We start from the raw sequence: 21,790 nt of genomic DNA, 5'->3' as shown, positions 1-21,790 counted from the left end.
TAATAGTGTCTCGTTAGACATTTTAGCTTGTAGCAGGTGTGGGTGGGGCTATAGAGTCCAGGCCAGAGCCCGGGGAGCATGCCTCTTGCGGGTGGAGACAGGAGGAAGTGGGATGCCTGAAGAATGGCCGGGGAGGCACCAGGGAACCCCAGAGGGCATGACCTGCAGACCAAGGGAGCAGAGACCATCCCACCCCTGCCCTGTGCAGGAAGCCGGGGGCTGTGACCTGCGCTTTTGCCTCGGGAGGGAGCGACCTCCTCACTCTGCCCTGCCACTCCACTTCCCCTTCCTCCCAGATTTAATTCAGAATTACAAGTGTTCACATTCATAATAGGATCCTGGCAGTGTTAACCTTGGAGGTTCTAGCCTGGAAGACCCCCTTTTCTCCTGAAGTTCAATGTTAATGTACCAATGACAATGGTCTCAGTGTCCTCAGGGAGCTGGGGGCGCCGGCTGATGAAATTATAATTCTTTCCCAACTTGTAGGCAAGAGGGGTGCACCCGAAAATATTCACGAGCTTTCCGGCCCCTCCCTCCCTCCCGCCCTCCCTTCCTTCCACAGGTATTTATTGAGGGCATACCAGGCGCTTGTGTTTTAACCTTTGCCAAAACCAGGAGTGTCTCCTTCTCTGGCAGAGGCCTAATTTCAGTTCTTTAAGCTAAGCAAGAGGCAGAAGTTCCAGGAGCCGTGTCACTTGGATCAATCCAAGGATTCTTCTCTGGTTCATCCGCTTCCAGTATTTACACAGCATTCAGGTCACACACGCACAATGCTTTGGGCTGTCTGCCTGTGCGAATTCATCTTGTTGGTCTGTTTGCTTAGTTTTCAACGTCTGGGCAGAAGAGCCAGCTTCTTCCCCTTCCCTCGGGCAGCTCGTCCGTCAGTCAACCCTCCCCCGCCCCAGCCAGGCTGGCTCTGTCTCACCATCCTCCATGCCCACTGCATTCATGTCTCCTTTGTGGCCTTTGTGGGTGTGGTTCTCCCTTTCTGGAGCACTGTCTTTCCTCTCTTTCATTTTTGGAGACACCCCAGGCTCTTCCTCCTCCAGGAAGTCCTCCTGAGGTTCTTCAGTGCTTCCCTGCTCTGAGACCCCCCAGTCCAGGCCCCACCTTGGGCCGCTGGCCCTGGATCACCTGGGTTCCCCACTGGGGAGGCGACTCCCAGGGGCGGGGCCTCGGTCTTAGAAGTGGTATTTGCTGAACGCTCATTGTGTATCCAGCCACGAGCTCAAAACCCTCCTGTTGAGGCAGGTGTTGGATGGACCCCATTTCAGGTGAGGAGGTGACAGGTGTGCTTGGGATCACACAGCAGAAGAAATAGAACCAGGGCTGGACTTCAGGTGCTCTGGCTCCAGAGTCCCACACTCGGAATGCTCCTCTACCTGCCCTGCCCTGCCCTGCCCTACTCACAGTGCAGGCTCGGGGAGCTGAGGAAGGAGAGGGTCCCTGTAAGCCCAGGCTGCCTGGATGCCAGGTTAAGCGTGCTGGGTGATGGATTTAACGTGGGAAGTGTCTGGTAGGCATTAAGCAAGTTTCACCATGTAGAGATGGGAGCTGCTGCGTGTCGCTGGGGGTTGGTGTCTCTGTACAAAGCCCCCCTCTGGTTACCTGAGCGCTCGCTTCTGTCTCTGGAATGCCATCCCTCCTACACCATAATTTGAAGCATTTATTTATTTTTGCTTTGCTTTATTCCCTGAAGGATTTCAGGTGACCTACAAGAAAACATTCAATAAAGTCCTAATAAAGTATAAATAAGAACAACAAGGGAGGAAGCCGTTCACATCATGAACCGGCGTTTGCTGCATCTGATGGTCCTTCATGGACTGGATTATCCTCACTTCCCCAATTCTTCTGTTCAGAAAGGTCATGTCTGTCACATGATTTGAGTTTAAATGTAAAGAGTCAAGGTTTTTCTCAGGTTCTCCCGTGCAGGCACTGTCAGTGCATTCGCATCCCAGCCCAAGTAGCTGATTTGAAAGGCCCGGGTCACTGTTGGCCGCCTTGATACTCTCCTCTGCTCTCCTTGATCAGCCTCTTCATGCTGAGAAGGTGGCCCTGCCCTCTGGCCATAACCTGGTGGCTTTCCAGATGTGATGAATGTGCTGTAAATAGGGGCGATGTCTCAGCTCTCGCAGAGAATCTGGTTGGGCCAAGGGGCCACCTGAGCCTGGCACCAAAAGGCCCTCTTCTGGGGGCAGCTGCTGTGCCTGGCTGCTTGGTCTGCCGAGTCACGTGGGTGCTGGTCCCACAGAGGATGCAGAACCATCCTCTGCTACGATTGGCTTTCATTCCCTCAAGGAAACATGGTTACCGGGTTGGGTTTATAAGCCTCCGGCTCTGAGTAACCAGGGAAAAGGTTATTGTGAGGATGCTGAGTTGTGCTTGCTGGGTGCCCATGGGGAACCAGGAGGAAAGCTGACACGTGTGAGCTCCCAGGACACACATGGAGCCCGAGGGATGCTTTCCTTCCTCACCTGAATCGGTCTCACTCGATGATCTGCAGCCCTACTGGGTTGGCAGTGTGACTAGTACATGTGAACAGGCAGGAGATGCTCCAGCTGGGGACACTGAAGACCGTTTTGATGGATATGCTGCCTGCCGTCCCAGGGAGAACTTTGAGAACCGGGCTGGACAATAATGAGGGAGGAGCCTTGGGAAGGGCCAAGTTTGAATCCCAGTTTGGTTTGCTCTTGACCAGTTCTGTGGCCTCGGCCAGGTATCTAACCCCTCTGATATTTGAGGGTGACCAGAGAGGATGTCTGTAAAAGGCCCAGCACCCATAGGAGCCCAGAACCAGCAGGGTAGGGACAGAGCTAGGCCTGCTGTGCTCTGGGGAGTCTGCATGGATGAGGTCCCTGCCTTTCTGGAGCCCGACTCTTACACACAGGTGGACGTACAGTAGACTCTTGGACACGTAAACAGGTGACTGCAGCAGGAATCTGTGCCCAAGGGAAGCATGGGGGCTTGGCGAATTCTGAGAGGAAGCCCCTGGCCAGCCTGGGGGTGGTGGTGGTAGCTTAGCACAGGTAAGAGTCAGCCAGGTGAAGCGAGCAGGGGAGGAGGGCATCCCAGGCAGAGCAAAGGCCTGGAGCGGGGGAACGGCACGGTACTGTGGGGAGAGTCAAGGATTTAGGGGTGTCTGGAGCATGGCATTTTTTGGAATCGTAGAGCTACGAGAGAGGGGGCTGGGCTTATAGAAAAGGACAAGATTGTGCAGGGCAAACCAAGGGGCTTGGGCCTTGACCTTCAGTGCCCCCTGCCCCTCTCCCTCTGTCCAGCCCCCTCCAGTCTTGGGTCAGGGCTGTGGGTTGTGAACCCAGAGGCATTTTCAGTGTGGGTCTGCAGTGGCTGGTGGGGCTTTTCATTGCCCTAACCCACAAATGGAATCCCGTCACACCCCTGCTCTAGACCCTTTCTCGGCTCCTCACTGCATTCCTGATGAAGCCCACACTTTTGGCCTGGTCTTCACGGCCTTGTGTAATCTGATCACACCCCCGGCCTCACCTCTCTCTACTCCTCTTTCAAACCTCTCTTTCCTCTTGCCGCACTCATACTCTCTTCTCCCCATCCCCCTTTACCCAAGTCACTCCTGAGCACCCTTTGGGGCTCAGCTCAGACTTTGCCTCCTCCAGGAAGCCCTCCCTGACTCGCTCGGAGTCCCATGGCCCCTGTGCTTCCCCATCTCAGCACATTTCACACTCAACTCTTTGTCTGGCTCCCCTACCAGGCTGTCAGCAACGTGGGGGCAGAGGCAGGTCCATCCTATTCTCTCTGTTCCCCAGGCCCTGTCACAGTGCCTGGCACTTAGTAAGTGCTCATTAGTCATGGCTGCATGAATGAATGATTGAGCGAATTAATGAAGGTCTTTGATTTCTTCTTGGCAATCTGCTCACTTCCCTGATCCCAGCTGGGGCCCTGCTGGCTTACATTGCTTCTTTAGAGATTCTGGAACTAAGCCTTTACTGCTTAGGTTCACCATGTATTTTTATTCTGGTTTTTCTATTGCACTGCCTGGTGCACAATAGCACTCCACGTTTTATATCCGTGAGCCCACCCACTCTGTTCTGATGCTTGAGCCCTTCCAATTCTTCAATAGGAAGACTTTTAATCTTCCCGGGCACAGCCATTTCAGAAGCATGTTTCAAAGCTTCTTGAAATCGAGATGCTGCGGCTTTGATGTCTCTGTTAGCACCTCTGCGGGGGATTCATGCTAGCTCGCTGAGGTCACCCGGGGCCTGAGGATGGGGAGGCGGCGCCCCTGTGGGATCCTGGGAGGTGTCAGGGTGGCTGTGCAGCCCCTCTGCCAGGACTGGATGTGACAAGAGCTACCCCTTCCGCCCAGGCTCCATCCACTGCAGGGCCCTCTTCTGTAGTGAATGCTGGGGCTTCTGCACACACCTCTGCATCTTCAGGGTCTTCACACCCATTCCCCAGATGCTGGGACTATCTTCCAAGCTACACCCTTCACTGGAAATTGCCCTGGGCCATGGGGAACTGCCTCACCCCAGGTGTAGCCCCTTCCCTTATCTAATAGCTAACAAAAGACGGGATACAGTTCTGGAGGTCTGGTCCCTCTGGCCTCAATTTAGGACAATTCCAAGGGACCACCCTGGCTCCTGGAATCAGCCGAGACCTCAGTCACCACCGCGTCACCCACTGCGTTGCGCTCAGCTCCTCCCTCTGCCCGACCCCACCTTCCTCGCTCCCTTTCATGTGTGTCTCCCGGGACCACTTGGCAGTAGGCGTTCTTCATGGACTATCCATCCCAGAGTCTGTTTCTAGGGAACCCACTCTAAGACACTCTCTCATCTGTTAGGTAATGGGCTTCCTGACCACCAGCTATCAGGGAGTGATTGAGAGAGTGTGGGTGATGAGGCAGCCCAGAAAGAGCATCTCTGATACGGATGCCTGGAGTGTTGCGACCAGAGCCCCAGGATCTCTCTCCTTTCCCTGGACCCGGTTCCTCCAGGGCCCTGGGTGGTCATCATTACAGCCTGGGCACAGGCTGAGCCCTTCTTTCACGTCTGGGTTTGTCTCTGTCTTGGGATTTTGCCTGAGAGAGTGTGACACTCAAGCCTTGTTAAGAGCTGGGTGAGTAGGTGATGGCCTCTGGTAAAAGCTGGATTGGGGAACTCAGCTTGGCCATCAGGCCTAAGGGAAGTTTCCTACATCCTACTGATGAATCCAGGATGGAAAGAGGCCCCATGGCCACATGCACAAGAATGGCCATCCTGCCTCTTCCTGCTTACATGCTACCGTAGACTCTTTGTGTCCTCCCCAAGCTCATATGTTGAAACCTAATCCCCAAGGCGGTATTTGGAGGTGGGGCTTCGGGGAGTTGATTAGGTCATGAGGGTGGAGCCTTTGTGAATGCAGTTAGTGCCCTGCTTAAAGAGACCCCCAGAGAGCTCCTCACCCCTTCAGCCATGTGAGGATGCAGAAGACAGCCATCTATGAACCAGAGTCGCACCACACACCTAATCTTCTGGCGCCTTGATCTTGGACATCCCAGCCTCCAGAACTGTGAGAAATAAGTTTCCATTGTTTATAAGCCACCCAGTCTGTGGTATTTTTGTTACAGCAGCCTGAACAGACTAAGACACTTACAGACGCAGGAAGCACAGGGGAGTTTCCTAAAGTCACCTGAATTTTCCACTGCTGCTGGAACAAATCATGACAAACTTGGTGGCTTAAAACAACACAAACTCACTATCTTGCAGTTCTTGGGGCCAGAAATTGGAATGGGAGGCCATTATTCTGCCTCCCATGTCCTCCCTGTGGTGGCTGGTTGTCAGCACCCCCTTCACTGACTGTCTTCTCTTTCCCACACCTGCTGGTGGTCCCTTCACTTGCATTCGAAACTTTGTCTTAGGGCCTTTTTTGGGGGTTGGGGGACCACACCAATACACTTAAGCAGAGCTTTCCAATTAAAGACACAGCTCAAAGATAAGGTAAACCCAGGCTACAAAGACTCAAGACGGAAAGCAATGAGTTGTGATTGGACCTGGCCTGTCGGGGCCGCTTGCTGGGGGCGAGCAGCCTCCCCACCTTGCAGAAGGAGGCATATAGGGGGTGGCAACCACGCACCTCCATCAAGGCGTCCCCTCCGCCCCCAGGTCTCCCTGCTCCTGCCAGGTACCAGGTGTCACTGTGCTAATGAATGACTCATTCTCCTCACTTAGCAAATTTCAATTTTAAGTAATTGCCTGAATCAAAGTTATTTATTGGATCCTTAATACATTTCAGATTTGAAGCTGGTTTTGATTAGCCTCCATCACTATTAAAACGGAAAATACATTTTCCATTTAGTGGCGATTTTCCTCCATAATGACACAGTTGCTAATGAATACCGTTTCAGTCATCACTGAACTTGGGGAGCACATCCTGGATCGTCCCCTCAGGATTACTCCTCTTCTGTCTTCAAAGGAGTTTTTCATGATCACAGCCCTTGCTGTGGCTGGGCACCTACTGGGCACCCAATAGCTGATTGGATGCTTTCTCTACGGCAAAACAGGCCCCAGTTCTCTCCAGTCGGTGTGCTGGACAGCTTGGGACAGGAAGCCTCTCCTGGGCTGCACGAGGAAGGTTCAGCTCATGTCCCAAAATCAACACCGCTTCCTGTCTGGGGCTGTGCGGCCCTGGACCCAGGTGCACCTGAGCACCTCCTTTTGGGAATGAATTCGGCTGCTGATACCTGGTGATGGGAGCATGGTGTGGGGCCTTTCATGGGAGCCGTGCGGGGAAGGGGTCCTTTATGAAGTGCTCTGCTAGTTAGCTGCTATGGTTCTTGCTCAAAAACCGCTGTGAGTCAGTCAGTCGAGAGGGGAGATTATTATTATTTTTTTTCATACCCGCAAGATGTTGGAGTATTTTGAAAAGAACAAGCCCTTGTATTTGCGACAAGCCTCACTGAGGTGGAACAGCTCATTTTATAGATGTCTGCCACTGAGATATTATTTACCTCGTTAAAAAAGAATCATGACAAACGCCAGGTGCAGCCCTGGCTCCATCACCTGCAAGGCTTAGAGGGACCAGCTGAGAAGTGGAGGCCCTGGAACTCCAGGGACGCAGATGAGAAGGGGACCCGCGGTAGCCGGCTTTGAATGGGATGCGGACAAACCTTTGGGAAAGCCACTGGGGGTGCTATTGGTTGGAGGTGTGTCTGGGTCATCCAGCTGGGGCTGAGGAGCCCCAGGGGTGGGGTGGGGTAGGTGACTTCATCCCCCGCTTTCTACAAGCACTGCATCCGGAGGAACCGTTCCTATCTTCTGGGTGATGGCAAGGCCATTATAATGTGCAGATTTTTGTTTTCAACACACACCATAGAATTGTCCTGAAGAACAGATTTCTTTTTAACATGAGGCTGGGGAAATGATTCTTGTTTATTAAAACATACACATACAACAAAATCCTCTTGACTGTATTACCAGAATCCTCCTGGAGGCGAGGGTGAGGCAAAGGAGATTGTATTTTACTTATTAAAGGAAACACATTTTCTACCTGTTTCTTGGCTTCAGAAGCAGATACCCCGAAGAATGACTGACTCCCAGGAGATGGGAATGCAGCCTCGGAGGGAGGGGGAGGGAGCCAGGGCTTGTCACGCTCCTACTCCACTCCCGAGGGTTAGATGATTCTGCAGGGTCGAGGGCTGAGGGCCGGGCCACCTGTGCTGTTGTGTGTGTGGCACTTTGCAGGTGCTCAGTGACTATTCTGTGAATGAATGATCTCATTCAAACCCCCAGGACCTTCTCCAGTAGGTACTAATATCTTCCTTCTACAGAATCCTGGACTTTCTCATGGCATCCCCTCCTCCTGGGTGTGTCATGTTGCCGCCCCCCCGCCCCCGATTTCTCTGGTTTTGGGGCTCCACCTGCTGTTATAGGACCTTCAACCTCACCTGGGGATTTCTGAGAGTCCCCGATATCTGTGAGCTCCTCTCTGCCCTTTCATGGCATCCTCCATTTTCTTCCGGCTCCTTCTCCCCATCTTGTTGGTTTCCGTGAATCGTAACGTCTTTGGGGGTCACCCAGGAATGTGGTGCCCATGCTCAGAGCTCTCTCCTGAGGCTCACCTGGCTGCCCACCCTCAAGGACCCCCGTTCCCTGAGTCCTACACGCGCCCAAGCCACGCCGTGTAACCTGCAGACGTCAGCACAGTGCCTCTCTCCTCCTTGGTGTTAGATTTGTCACCTGGTGCTGGTGGTGGGGGGGTGCTCCTCCTGTGCCGGCTCATTAGTGCCGCCTGTGCCTGGAGTTCCATGGGCGGGTGATCCTTCTGCAGGAATAAAGGCAGATTCCAGCCCGCTGCCAGGTCCCTTTCTGGGCTGGAACCTTCACCTGCCTCCCTCTGATCTGAAACACCCCTAGTGCTGTTTTCAGAGTTTCCAGACTCCACTAGCAGCAGCCTCGTTGCTGAACTATGACACAAGTTCAGTTACCGTTTCCGAAAAATCACCTTAGAGACTTTATATTGTGCTTGCCTCTTCAGCTTCTCTGTGGAACATATTTTTCTGTATTTTGACAGTGAATTTCTCCATGCATTAAAAAAATTACCAATTAAAACAAACATAAAGAGAATAAATGAAATTTCACTGATTTCTGCCATCGGCGCGATGCCCTAGATTCTTCATTTAGTCTGGAAAGACATGGAAGCTCGATTACCCACAGAACTGGGTCAATACGTTGTAAATGTCAGGACAGGTTTTTTTTTTCTCACCCACAAATTGATGTTGGGTGTCATCCTCAAAGCAGCCCACACATTTGACCTGGCTCCTTCTCCCTCAGAGTTCACGGGGAGAATTTAACTTAAATCCTCACAACGAGGGCAGTGTTGTCCCCACTTTACAGATGGGGAAACTGAGGCTCAGGGAGTTTGAACAGCTGGCCCAGGTGAACTTAAATTTGAGTTTAGGTCTGTTTGTTCTAATAGCAAGGGGTGTTTCCAGCCTATTGAATTATGTAGCACATGCCTGGACTCTACCTGCTCAGGTTAGTATGTCTGTGTAACAAATTACAGCATCACTTAGCAGCTAAAAACAAGAAGTTAACTGTGCTCACAGATTCTGTGGTTGGAGTTCAGGTAGCACTGTCAGCTGGAAAGACTCTAAATTGGGGAGTGACTTATAGAGTCACCAGGAGGCTCATTCCTTCACTCATTCATTCGTTCGTCTGCTTTGTGAGCTGGGATGATTGGAAGACTAGGGTTGCGAGCTGGACCCCCTATGTGTGGCCTCCCCACATAGCTTGGCTTCCTCCCAGCCAGGCAGCTCAGAGTAGTTGAACTCCTTACGCAGCAGCTCAGAGGGCCAAGATGGGTGTTTCAGAGAATAAGATGAAAGCTGCGTGGCCTTTAATGACTCAGCCCTGGAAGTCACACAGCGTCACTTCTGCCTCGTTCTACTGTTGAAGGAGTCACATGCCAACTGAGACCCCAGAGAGGCGAAGCAGACCCCACCTCTCAGCGGGAGGAGTGTCAAGGCCACGCTGCAGTGAGGATTTGGGAGGCGGGCATATTGTTGTAGTTGTTGGGAAATGCAGTCCGTCCCTCTCCTGAGCCAACCCGCTGTCTATCAGTAGGTTCTATAAACGGGTTGCACTTTAGAGATACAAATGCAGCCCCAGTATGGAGTCTTAACAGGGGACAAGAAGGGTGGTCCACTCCATTATCAGTCATCTTTCCTGCCAGTAGGTCAGACCCACACAGAACCCAGGGGAATATAAAATAGTTCTGTCCTTCATGTTCAACCAGCATCTTCCAGGATGGGTCTTCTGATCTCGGCTCTTGGGGCCACCTCCCTGAGTGACCACTGCTCTGTTGTCCCTTGAAATGAACATCCTTCTCTCTTCCTGTCTCTCCTGCCCTCTGGCTCCTCGGTGCTCTGATCCCCTGGACCCCTCTCTTCATGAGCCCGGTCTCTGGTGGGGTCTGAAGCACGCAGTCCCCTCTGGTCCTCCTCTGCAGGGCCACAGGCAGCGCGCGGGGGGCAGGGACTTAGGGTCAGTTGGCTCTGCCCTGGACAAAGCTGGCCTTCTCTATCGTATCTCCATGTGATCAGATGCCTCCTTCAGTTACCGCAGCCTTGGGAAGGGCCACAGCCCAGGAAATGGGACCAGTGTGGGAGAGCAGAGAAAGAACAGTCCCACCTCATAAGGAAAGGGTCTTATTTATGTTTTAAAAAATTTATTGTTAACAATATTTTAGCTATTCTTGTGTCCTGGTTCTTGCCTAGAAGAGGTGGGAAGGTATTTCCCTATCTGATCAGATAAAGGGGGGAGAAATGGATTAGTTTGCTTGTTTTGACACTTGTTGGTACCAAGTATCTACCTGGAAACTCCTTCCACAGTCAGAAAATCACCCTTCTTTGCCTCCAGCATGGGTGGTCCCATGTGATGGGAACCAGTGAGGAAGCCTTTCATCTGATGGTCGCTTTTGTGTCCCTGGTCCATCTTCCCACTGAACAAATGTCATGGCTTGGAGTATTGCAGGAGTGTAATTCCTGTGGGGCCCACTCCCCTTAATGAAAATAGTGCAGGGGAGCAGTTGGCCTGCTCCTGGGGAGCTGTGTGTGCACTTCTGTGCATGTGGCTGCACAGGTGTATGTGTGTGTGTCCACCCCACACTTTCCTCTGCTGTCAGGGTACTGGGCTGGTTCTTTGTTCATTTCAATTGAATCCACCCTAGTGAAGGTTCTGGAGTGCTGGGGCTGGGGGTGGGGTGAGGAGCAGGGTGCCCCCCAGGACCTTTGCTCAGGGAGGGGACACGGGACAATCAGTAGGCAACTTGAGGAGCACATAACAAGTGCTGTGATGGAGGGGGACTTACCCTGCCCATGGGTGGCTCAGGGAAGGGACAGCCTGAGCTGGAAAGAGCAGCAAGGGCTTATGAGTTGCAGGGAGTGGTGGACACGGCACGGTGGATTTGTGTGAGCCTCCCTCCTCCCTGCTGGAGAGACCCCTCCTTGCCCCACGGTGTCTGCCTCACTGTGTGCTCTAAGGAGAGTGGGGCCTTCCCAGGGGGTTCCCTACTTTTATTATGAAGAACAGGACAGAAGGAAGAGAGGCAGAAGTGGAGGAGAGAGGGAAAAGGGCAGGGGAGGACTTACAGGGCAGGAGCAGGGGGGGCAGGGCGTCGGGGAGAGAGCCGAGGGTCAGGGGTTACGGGGTCCTGAGCAGCGGCAGCCTGGAGAGAAGGGGGAGAGAGCAGAAAGGAGATGCGAGGAAGCATTAGTGGAGGGCCTCTTATGACCTGGAATCTCAGAGGGGTCTTTGAGAGCTGCAGGTAAAGACGTGAATGACCTTCGAAGCCGTTGTGCATGCGGCACAGCCCAAGGCCAGGCCAGCTTTGCAGCGCTCACCAAGCTGGAGGGAAGGCGGGGTCTGCGTCCTGCGTGGGGAGCTGTCAGGTGTCCAGCGTGGCTGCGGCAGCGGGTGAGCCATGCAGCGCAGACGAGCTGAGGCTGGAGGGAGCCCAAAGCTTCGGGACCTGACGGGCCATTTGTTAAGGCTGAGCTCCAGCTGGAAGACAGTGGGAGCCACTGAGAGTCAAGTGCGACAGTGACAGGGCAAAAGACTCCCCCTGCCTGCAGCCTGGACGTCAGATTAGAGCGGGTGGGAGCGGGCACAGGTGGCCTGGAGGAGGCTGGGGCAGCATCCTGGCAGTGCTGATGGAGCCTGAGGGAGGGGAGGAGAGAAGGGTGATGGGGAGGAGTGGCCGCAGAACCAACAGGACAGTGGGCGACTGGGATGAGGGCGTGATGGAGATGAAGGAGCTGAGGATGCTCCCAGGTGGATAACTGAGAAGATTAGGCGAGACAGGGAGTAAGTCACCTGGCACAGAGCAGCTAGCTGCCCAATAGCAGGGGGCAGCTTCCATTAGAACAGCGATCATGACATTTTCATGTGTGTGACGAATTGTTAAGATCTGTCCCCATCATGAGGCACGAGCTCCCTGAGGGCAGGGACAGTCTTGCCTTGTTCACTGCCCTGTGCTGGATATGAGGCAGGCACCCCCTAAGTATTTTTTGAGTGAGTGAAGGAATGAACAAACTCGTTAACTACCGCCGGTCCCTTTCCTCATCTTTGCCTGCTTTGGCCAGCAGATGGCGCTGTTCCCAGAAAGAACCCTGGGGCACTTGGGGAAACGGGGTTGGTCCCAGCGGCTTGGTTCCAGGGTCCATCTTCCTACTGGACAAATGTCATGGTTTGAATGTTGCAGGAGTGTAATTCCTTTGGGGCCCACTTCCCTTAATTAAAATAGTGCAGGGGAGCAGTTGGCCTGCTCCTGGGAAACTGTGTGTGCTTGTGTGTGCACCTGTGTGCACGTGGCTGTGCAGGTGTGTGTGTGCGTGTGTGTGTGTGTACACGAGGGGGGCAGGAGAGGAGGGGGGTTGACCTTGGTGTGTCCAGGTCAAAGATCACATGGGTTTGAGTATTTTGGCTCCTTACAGCCTCATGTTTTGGGGTCCTGTGGGGAGATGGGCGAATATTTCTTTGTTGAACATGCCAGTTTACAAACCTTCAGTGGTTCTGCTCAGCCCCTCCTTAGCCCGGAGTTCACACCTTTCTCCGCCTGACCCTCACCCTCCTTTCCAGCAGCATCCCCTTCACGCCCTTGGGGTTCTGCCCTATGGGCGGGATGCATGGTGTTGGCACCGTGGTGTCTGCGAGGACCTCAGGCTGAAGCGTCCTCCCCACACACGCCCTTGCCCACTCTAGGCCCGCACTGCACCCACCCCCATTCCCACCCACACCCTCTGGCCTGGTGGCCATTTGGCCCTTGTGCTCTTTTCTCGTTCCTGTGTATCAGTTGGTTACTGAACTTTCAAAAAATTTTCTCCAGAGACCAAAACAAGCTAGGAAAATATTTTAATGTTTGAGTAACGTGGGGCTCTCCAAAGCATGGTCCCACGCAGGAGCCCCTCTCACCTGGGTCTAAGGATAGTTCAGGGATCTCTCTCTCTCTCTTTAAATTTTGGTAAAAAACACATAAAAGAAAATCTACCATCTTAACCATTTTTAAATACACAAGTTAGTAGTAAGTACACTCATTCACATTGTCGTGAAACAGATCTCCAGAACTTTTTCATCTTGCAAAATGGAAACTCTGTACTCACTAAACAACTCTTTCCCCCTCCCCCAGCTCCTGACAACCACCATTCCACTTCCTGTCTCTCTGAATTTGACTACTTCAGATACTTCATATAAGTGGAATCACGCAGCATTTGTCTTTTTGCAACTGGCTTATTTCACTTAGCATAATGTCAGGTTGTAACATGTGACAGGATTTCCTGCCTTTTTAAGTCTGAAGAATATCCTGTTGTGTGTGTGTTTGTGTGTGTGTATGTGTGTGTGTGAATCTGTCTCCCATTTAAAAAATCCATTTGTCTGTCAACAGACATTTGGGTTGCTTCCAACCCTTGGCTACTGTGAATCATGCTGCTATGAACATGGGTGTGCAAATATCTCTTCAAGACCTTGCTTTCAATTCTTTTAGATATTTACCCTGAAGTGGGATGTCTGGATCATATGATAGTTCTATTTTTATTTTTTGCGGAACTGTCATCCGGTTTTCCATAGTGGTTGTACCACTTTATAATCCTACCAACAGGGCACAAGGGTTCCAATTTCTTAACATCCTTGCCAACACTTGATATTTTCTGTTTTTTTGTTTTTGTTTTTTTCTGATAGTGGCCATCCTAATGGGTGTGAGGTGATATCTCATTGTGATTTTTGATTTGCATTTCTCTAACGATTACTAATGTTGAGCATCTTTTCATATGCTTGTTAGCGATTTGTATTATCGTCTTTGGACAAATGTCTATTCAAGTCCTTTGGCTGTTTTAAAATCAGGTTATTTGATATTTTTATTGTTGAGTTGTTCTAGAGGTTCTGGATATGAACCCCTTAACAGATAAATGATTTGCAAATATTTGCTGTCATTATGTTGGTTGCCTTTCACTCTGTTCATTGTATCATTTGCTGCCCTGACTGGGACCCTTTGAATGTCTTATATTGGACTGTTAGTCACTTTTTTGGGGGGGGGGGTCAGTCTTACAGTGTTCATTCATTCAGTCACTCATTGCTCCATTAATTCAGGAGGTAGTTATTTTATTTAGTCCTCACACTGTGCCAGTACGATGCTAGGCCCTGGGGGATCAGTGGTGAGAAAAACAAGTGAACAAGCACAAGGGGTGGCACATCACTTCTCATGCCCTGCTCGCCACGTTCCTGGGCCAGCTCCGTTTCAGCCCCAGCTCGGCGGCTGGCGGCCAGCTCCACGCAGCTCAGACTCACCTCGCTCTTACGGCATCCACATCACGCGCTCCAGGTGCCTGCTCTCTTGCTGCCTGAGGCCGCACCCCGATGTTGAGGGGCCCCCTCAGCGCAGGGGAGCCTGGCAGTGTTAACATGTCCCTGGGATATGCTTTCATCAGGTGTGTAAGACACAGAAAATGACTGTCATGAAGGAAGAGGTTTATGCCCACAGACCCCTAGAAACATGGCCACATGGGGAAGGACCAGGGTCAGTCAGGAGGCAGAATAGGGAGAGGGCAGGCCATGGCCTAGAGCCTTTATTTGGGTTTCACAGGAAGGGATGGGAGAGGCAGGGTGGGTCAGGTGAGCAAGTTTAGAATTGGAGAGTACGAATCATTTCAGTGGGCTTTGGGCTCTGGGCTACAGGGTGGTCCCTCGTTCCATGCTTGGTCCTGGGATGATTTAGGGCAGGGGGAATACTGACATGGGGTGTGAGAGCTTAGGGGTGTGGGTTCTGGATTGGTTGGTTTGTATGGGAGGCTCACAGGGGAGTCATTTGCTAGGAATTAGCCAGCTCTGGGAGGCCCGTTTCTGCAGGATCAAGGCCCCAAATGCCAAGTTAGAAACTGTAGTCAATCCAGGGGCTTAACCCCCCTGATCCCCTGGGGGGATCCTCAGCCCATGGGGGCCAGGAGCTGGTGGATAAATGCTCCAGCCTCCTGTCTCTGCAGCCTTGTCACTGCTTCCCAGGAGGTCCCAGCAGAGCCCTTTTTGCCCACATACCTCTTTTAATGATCTTTTTCTTCTTCCCTGTGTCGTTCTCCCCACTCCCTCACCCCTGCACCCTGGGAACCTCTCCCAAATAAACTACCTGCATCCCAGTCCTGACCTTAACTGCCTTCTGGGAACCCCACATAAACTACCTGACCCCTGCTGCCTTGACGCTTTACACTAGATTCAGGGGAGACATGCATCAGGAAAGCTTCCTTGAGAAAGACATTTTTCCTGCAGCTGAGAAAGACTCATCATTTAGTGGATGAAAGGGGTGAGGAGAGAGCAGTCTGGGTGGAGGGAGCTGCATGTGCAAAGGCCCTGAGGCTGGTGGGAGATGCATGACCTGTGATAGGAAGACATCAAAGGGGTCCCTCAGGCCCCTGTTCCTGCTGGTTCCACACTCTTCCTGTCCCTGCTGATCCACAGAACCAAGACGCCAGCATCCTTTGTACCAAAGTTCAGCCATTTACAATCAAGGGGAGAGTATATCTGAGTGTGGACACATTCGTGTTTCACTTCTGGGGTATTCCGGGGGGGAATTTGTGGGTGAGATCCCATAAGAGAGAAGGGCCGAGAAACTCAGGTAATTTGTTTCAAAAAAGCCGTTCAGTTTGGTTTCTTTCTCCAGGGTAGTGGTAACAGCAGGGAACAATCCCCTCTTATTTTCCCCCTCCAGGATTTCCCCAAGATTCACCCCTCTCTGGGTCCTGGGGTTGTGGGCCCAGTTGGCACAGTGGTGGCCTTGCCTAGTTTCCCGCAGCACTCACTCACAAACAGGAAACTGTGTTCGTCTTCCCACCTCAAAGATGGTTCTGGTTAAGCCTGGGAGCCCAGTCTTGCAGTGGCCCCTCTTTCTTGCTCTAGTTCCCCTTTCCTCCCGCTCTGGCGTGTCCACTGCACTGGGCTCAGCTCTGCAGCCTGCTGACAACACACGGGGGGAGGGGGGGAGGCATGCAGGGACCTGGGTGGGTTTATAACAGACTGACTGGAAAACTTGGAGATTTCAGATCTCAGCTGGGGAGGAAAAAGCCTGAGAAGAGACAGACCCCAGCTCTCTTGTGCTTGAGGCCAGACAGAGAAATCAGGCGCCTAGTGAGGCTTCTGTTCCTGCGTCTCTGGCAGGGGTGGGGGGCAGGGTAAGGGGGCAGCTGAAGGTGAAGGCACAGTGAGCCACTGTGCCACAGGCATTGATAGAGCTTGGAGAGATCATTCTGAAAGGCAAATCCTCCATGCTCTGTTCTTCCACGAAGCCTCTTTCCTTCTCCATCCTGGTGGACCGCCCCCAGGCCAGCAGAGATGGACAGAGAGGCCTGGGTGGGCAGGTTGGGGTGGGGCAGAACTCCCCTCCCTCTCCGTCCCTCCCCATCCCTCCCCCTGCTCCACCCCTTCCCATCCCTCTCCACCCCTTCCCCTCCCGCTCCACCCCTTCCCATCCCTCTCCACCCCTTCCCATCCCTCTCCACCCCTTCCCATCCCGCTCCACCCCTTCCCCTCCCTCTCCACCCCTTCCTCTCCCTCTCCACCCCTTCCCCTCCCGCTCCACCCCTTCCCATCCCTCTCCATCCCTCCCCATCCCCTCCCTCTCACTGCCCGAAACTTGGCCTGGGCAGTTTCACTGGGTGAGCCCATGCTCATGGCTTGACCCTGGATGCCAGAGAACTTGCAATGAGGCATCCTGGATCCTTATACAAAATAGAGGCCCCGGCACTCCTGGACTGCCCTGTCTTAGAAGTGAACTTTCTTTTTCTTCCCCACCCATCCCCCCATTCCTTTTATCCCCTTTTCTCTTTTGGAATCAAGATAGCCCGAATTAAAATCCTATATGCCCCTTGACTTTGGGCAGGTTCCTGAACCTCTCTGTGCCTCAGCTACCTCTTTCATATGAGGATAACAATAAGCTGATGTGAGGAATCATACCTGCAAAGTACTTAGAACAACAGCCCCTGACACTGAGGAAATGTCACGTGTTAGCTGTTACTAGGCAGGAGGTGGGTTCTGTCCTTTTAGGACCTTAAACTCAGCACAGAAAAAGGAAGCTTTCAGACATGCTCTCCACTGCCTGAGTTTAAAGTAAGGTCCGATGAGGACAGGGGTCACACTGGAATGTGGGATTCTGCATTTGGGTACCACTGTTGAGAAAGTAAAATCTCAAGAAGGGAAACGTCCATCCTCTCTGGAGGGGTGTGTGTGTGACAGCAGCGGGCACCTTCTGACCCCTTTTAAATATACAGACGGGGGACTTTGCCTGGGGCCTGATGGCAGCCGTTTCGGGGCTCTCGGGGGTGGGGTGGGGCACCTTCAGTCTCCCGCGCGCTAGGGCTCCGGAGGCCGCCAGGGGGCGCTGTGGCCACGCGGTCACCCGCCTGCCCGCCTCCCCGCCCGGCTCGGCCCAGGGAGCCGCGCCTCCCGGCGGTAATGCCGCCGCGCCCCCGCGAGCTGCCGGCCATCGCCGCGCAGCCTGGGCTCCGTGCCAGCTCCCCGCCCCAGCCCCCGCGGCCCGCTGAGACCTCACGCCCTTCGTGCCTCAGTTTGCTTATCTACATGGCGCCGCGCCCGCCCCCGGCGGCCACGCCTCCGACCCAAGCCTCCTGGTTTCTGGTTGTGTTCTTAAGGTCGCGGGGCCCTGGAACTCGGTGCCCCACAGATCCAGGTTCCTTCATTTGCCCCGTCAGAGCTAGCGACTTCTTCCTCCCTGCAAGCTTCCTCCCTCCCTCCCCTCTCCTTTCTCTCTTGCTGCGGGTTCAGCAGAAGACTCTGCATTTGATCCTGGGTCTCTTCTCTCCGGGGAGCTGCTCTCCCGTGCACTGGAGCATCGATCCTGCTACCCCCAGACGCCCCCCCGGACACCCTCACAGGCACCTTTGATTTGATGCATCCAGACGTGAACTCATCACTCCCTCCCCCCACGCCAGCCTGCCCTTTCTCCAGTGTCCCTTTCAGCTCCGCTGTCCCCAAGAGGAGACAGAACCTCAGGGCTTCCGAGGACTGGATCGGGCTGTCCTGAAGCCCACAGGGGGAGTGTTACATGGGCACGTTCGGAGCCCCACTCCAAACACTGATTGAATCCGGCCCTCTGAGGTGGGCCTTGAATGTGCATTTTGAACAAGTGTCCCCATGATGCTAAACTTTGAGAGCTGCTGCTCAAAGGTCACTGTGGCCACTCAGAGAGTATGGACCTGAGAAATGGGTGTGAAAATGTACCGTTGAGGTGTTAGGCTAAATACATATTGGACTATTTGTAACCAGATCTGTACATGAGCCTGTTAGGTGTGAGTCTCTGTGGACGCCGGGTAGGTGGTGTGAGGGTTCGGAGCTGGGTGGGAGGCTCCAAGGAAGAGGAAGAGGGGTCCGCGAGGAGGAAGGCAGTGTGGTCTGGAGCAGGGAGGGTGCAGCTTGTGGGGGCCTGGGACTGGCAGAGGGCATTGCAGTCCTTGGGTCTTCATGTTTTTTGAGCCAGGAGAGACCTTTTATCCCAGGCTACGATTGCTCTTTTGGTAGGGAAGGTAGCCCAGAGGGAGACAGTGAGTGAGAGCAGGAAGCCTGGCCCCGGGGCCTTGTCCCCAGGTCAGGGGTCTTTCCACAGCCCACCTGCCTGGTGGAGGCAGTAGTGAGCTATAGAAAGTTCTAGAACACTCTCCAGGATGAGAAGGTCATTTCTCCAACTGGAGGGCAGCAGATCACATGGGTCTGCAGGCCTCTCTCTGTAATCCAAGTCCTGGGCCTGGAGCAGAGGAAACAGGGAGAGACCCTGGAGCCATGGCTAGTCTCCTGTGAGGACTGTGGACACAGATTCAAACGTGCTGCCCCTTTACATCTTTGGGGAGGAGGTGTGGGCATCCATCAGGGGCACCGCCTCTGTCCCTGCCCAGGCTCCTTCCTGAGCCCCTTTGCAGTACATGTTAACACCATGTTTCCATTAAGCTGGCAAAGTCATGAGAATAATTTCTTTCTGAACAGGCGGCTCACACATTCATACTTTTAAAGGGTACAGAAGTATGAATCTGCCCCCAACTCTGACCCAGCCTCCCAGTTCCTTTTCCTGGAGGCAACAACCGTGACTGGCTTCCTGGACGCTCTGTGCAGATTAAAGTGCACGTGTCCATACATCTCCTCTTAAACATATAGTACATTAGGCAGCCAGTTCTGCCCCTTGCTTTTGACTTAAAAAAATAATTAAAAAAAATATATCCTGGAGGATATTCCATATCACTATATGAGGTCGATCTGTCTCCAGCTGAGGAGTTAAAAGCATGTCTCTGGGGACACTGCCCGTACTTGAATTGGGGTCCATCACTTACCGGCTGGTGACTGTGGGCAAATTGTTTAACCATTCTTTGCTCCAGTCTCCTCATTTAAAAAAATAAGTGTATAAATACTTATTTCATGAAGTCATTGTGAGGATTCAGAGACAAAAACATTCCACACAGGCTCTGGTATGCCGTAAATGCTCAATAAATGTTAATTATCGAATAATCTCCTCATTTACTTTAATTTTGAAAAATCGCAATGTAAACTTGAAACTTCTCCCTCCCTTGTAGTGATGTCATGGAAAAGACACAGGCTCCGGAGACTCTCTTACATTCTGACTTCGCCACTTGCCAGCTGTGTGCTCTTGAAGAAATGACTTTTCAACCTCTCTGAGCCTCTGCCTAATCCATCTGCAGGATAGGAATAATGATATAACCCCTGCAAGGTTGTTGGAGGGTCAGATGAGATAATGGTTACAAAGGTACCTGGAGCAATGCCTGGCATGTGATACAGATGATGGTAGCAATACTGTTAGAAAGAACCGCAGTTAATGTGCCTGGAATGGGATGTGTGTAGTCTCACCTGGGCCTCCAGGAACCCTATTGGAGCACTTCTCACATGCCTGGCACTGTTCTGTGTGTTCTGTGCTTCTCTCTGACACAGCTACTCTATTATCTCCCCTTTCCAAAAAAAGAGACTGAGGCTCAGAGATGTTAAGTAACTTGCATAAGATCACACAGCTGATAAAAATCTGATTTCGTGTATGTCTGGTTCTAGACCTGGAGGCTGATGGGCTATACCTTGTGCACTCACTGGGGCTCTAAGGGGGCTGGCTTCAGCACTCCCCTCTCCCCCTTGCTCTTTTCTCCCTCCCTCCTTTCCTTTCCCTTCTCACACCGTCCTCCTTGCTTCTCTTTTTCCTTCTCCCTTTTGTTCTTTTCTAACTCTCTTTCCTTAGGTCCCCCTCTGTTTGCCCAGACTCAGGACTGATGTCTGGTGCCCTCTGGGGGCCAAAGGCAGAGAGAAATAACATGAGCAGCCCCCTCCCCTCAAGGGGCTGACTCACTCCAGGGCCTGCCCGAGACCAGCCCTGCAGGGGAGTGTGCGTGTGTGTGTGCGTGTGTGTGTACCCGTGTGAGGGTTGTATGTGTACGACTGTGCACTTCCTGCATGTGTATCTCCATGTATGTGCTGCCTGGGGATACAGATACGCTTGAATAGTCTCATGTATGTTCTGTCCACTTCCAGAAAGGCCTGGAGTCCTTTACAACAAAGAGGCAGAGGCAGGAGGGACAGGAAGCAGAAGGGGTGGAGGGTGTGCGCTCCTGTGTGTGGTCGTGTGCGCCTGTGGGTGGCAGCTCCTGGCCTCCCTCTGCCAGGGTCCCGCCTGTGCGCAGTGGGGGGACCTCGGCGCCCAAGCACCTGGTCTGCCCAGCCAGGCTCTGCCCACACAAACCTCTGCCCTCAGGATGTGTGCCCAGGAGCCAGAGGAGGCTGGGCCTGGTGTCTCGGGGCCAGGCTGTGGAATCACACCCACCTGCCTTTCCCCTCTGGCTCTGTGGCTTCCAAGCCCCTTAATAGTTCTGAGCTCATTGGGCTTCTCTGGAAATGGGCAAATAACGGCTCCTGAATTTGGGTGGGATGGGGTGTGAGCACTCAGGCCGGCTCAGCAGAGCCTGGGCTGAATACCCTGATCGATCATTCTGGAGTGTTTCCTGTCGTGGGTGAAGAGGAATGTCTCAGGAGGTGGGCGGTGGGACCTGGGAGCCCGCTGGCCCTGGGCAGGGTCCTCACCGCTAGGTTCTCCAGCCCAGCCCGTCAGAGCAGTTCCTGGCCTGTGCACATCTGGAAGCAATTGTCTCCAGCTGCTGGGTAGGGCTCAGGCTGCGGTCAGGGCTGGATGCCTGAGCTTTGGGGACCTCCCCGGGGCTCTCAGACACCCCCTCAGAGCAGGGACGAAAGGCCCAGGAGAAAGAAAAGAAGAGGATACAGGCTGGGGAGTGAGGGGCGAGGGCTGTCTTTTTGTTCTAAAGAAACTTTTGACTTTTCCCAACAAATCAGAAAATCCAGCGGGGGAAACCATTTTTCCTCTAGGCACGCCTACGTCTAAATCAAGCAAACCTGAGACACACATATGTTTTTGTTTCTAAACGAATCAAAGGGACTCCAGGCCTGTACAGGGTCCTAAAAGTACACGTTGAAAACTGTTCGTGTTCCGCCCTCTCCTGTGAAATTTTTGTTTCCATGACTTAAACATTCCCAGCAACTTGCCATCTCTTGCTCTGACTTCAAGCGGCACTGGGCCTCATTAAATAGTGCCAGCGTGTCCAAATTTACTGGGGGGGCTGGGAGGTGCAGGACGGGAGGGGCTGGGGGTCTGGGGCGGAAATGGATTGTTCTCTGCTCACAGACAGTGGTAGAACCATCTAGTCTGCCCCCTCATCTTAGAACTGAGAAACCAGCCCAGAGAAAGTCATGCAACCAGGATTTTTCTTTTTTCTTTTTGGCCTCACTGC

Source organism: Balaenoptera musculus, chromosome 19 (genome assembly GCF_009873245.2).
Source record: "Balaenoptera musculus isolate JJ_BM4_2016_0621 chromosome 19, mBalMus1.pri.v3, whole genome shotgun sequence".
Taxonomy (NCBI): Eukaryota; Metazoa; Chordata; class Mammalia; order Artiodactyla; family Balaenopteridae; genus Balaenoptera; species Balaenoptera musculus.
This window is presented reverse-complemented; position numbering follows the sequence as displayed.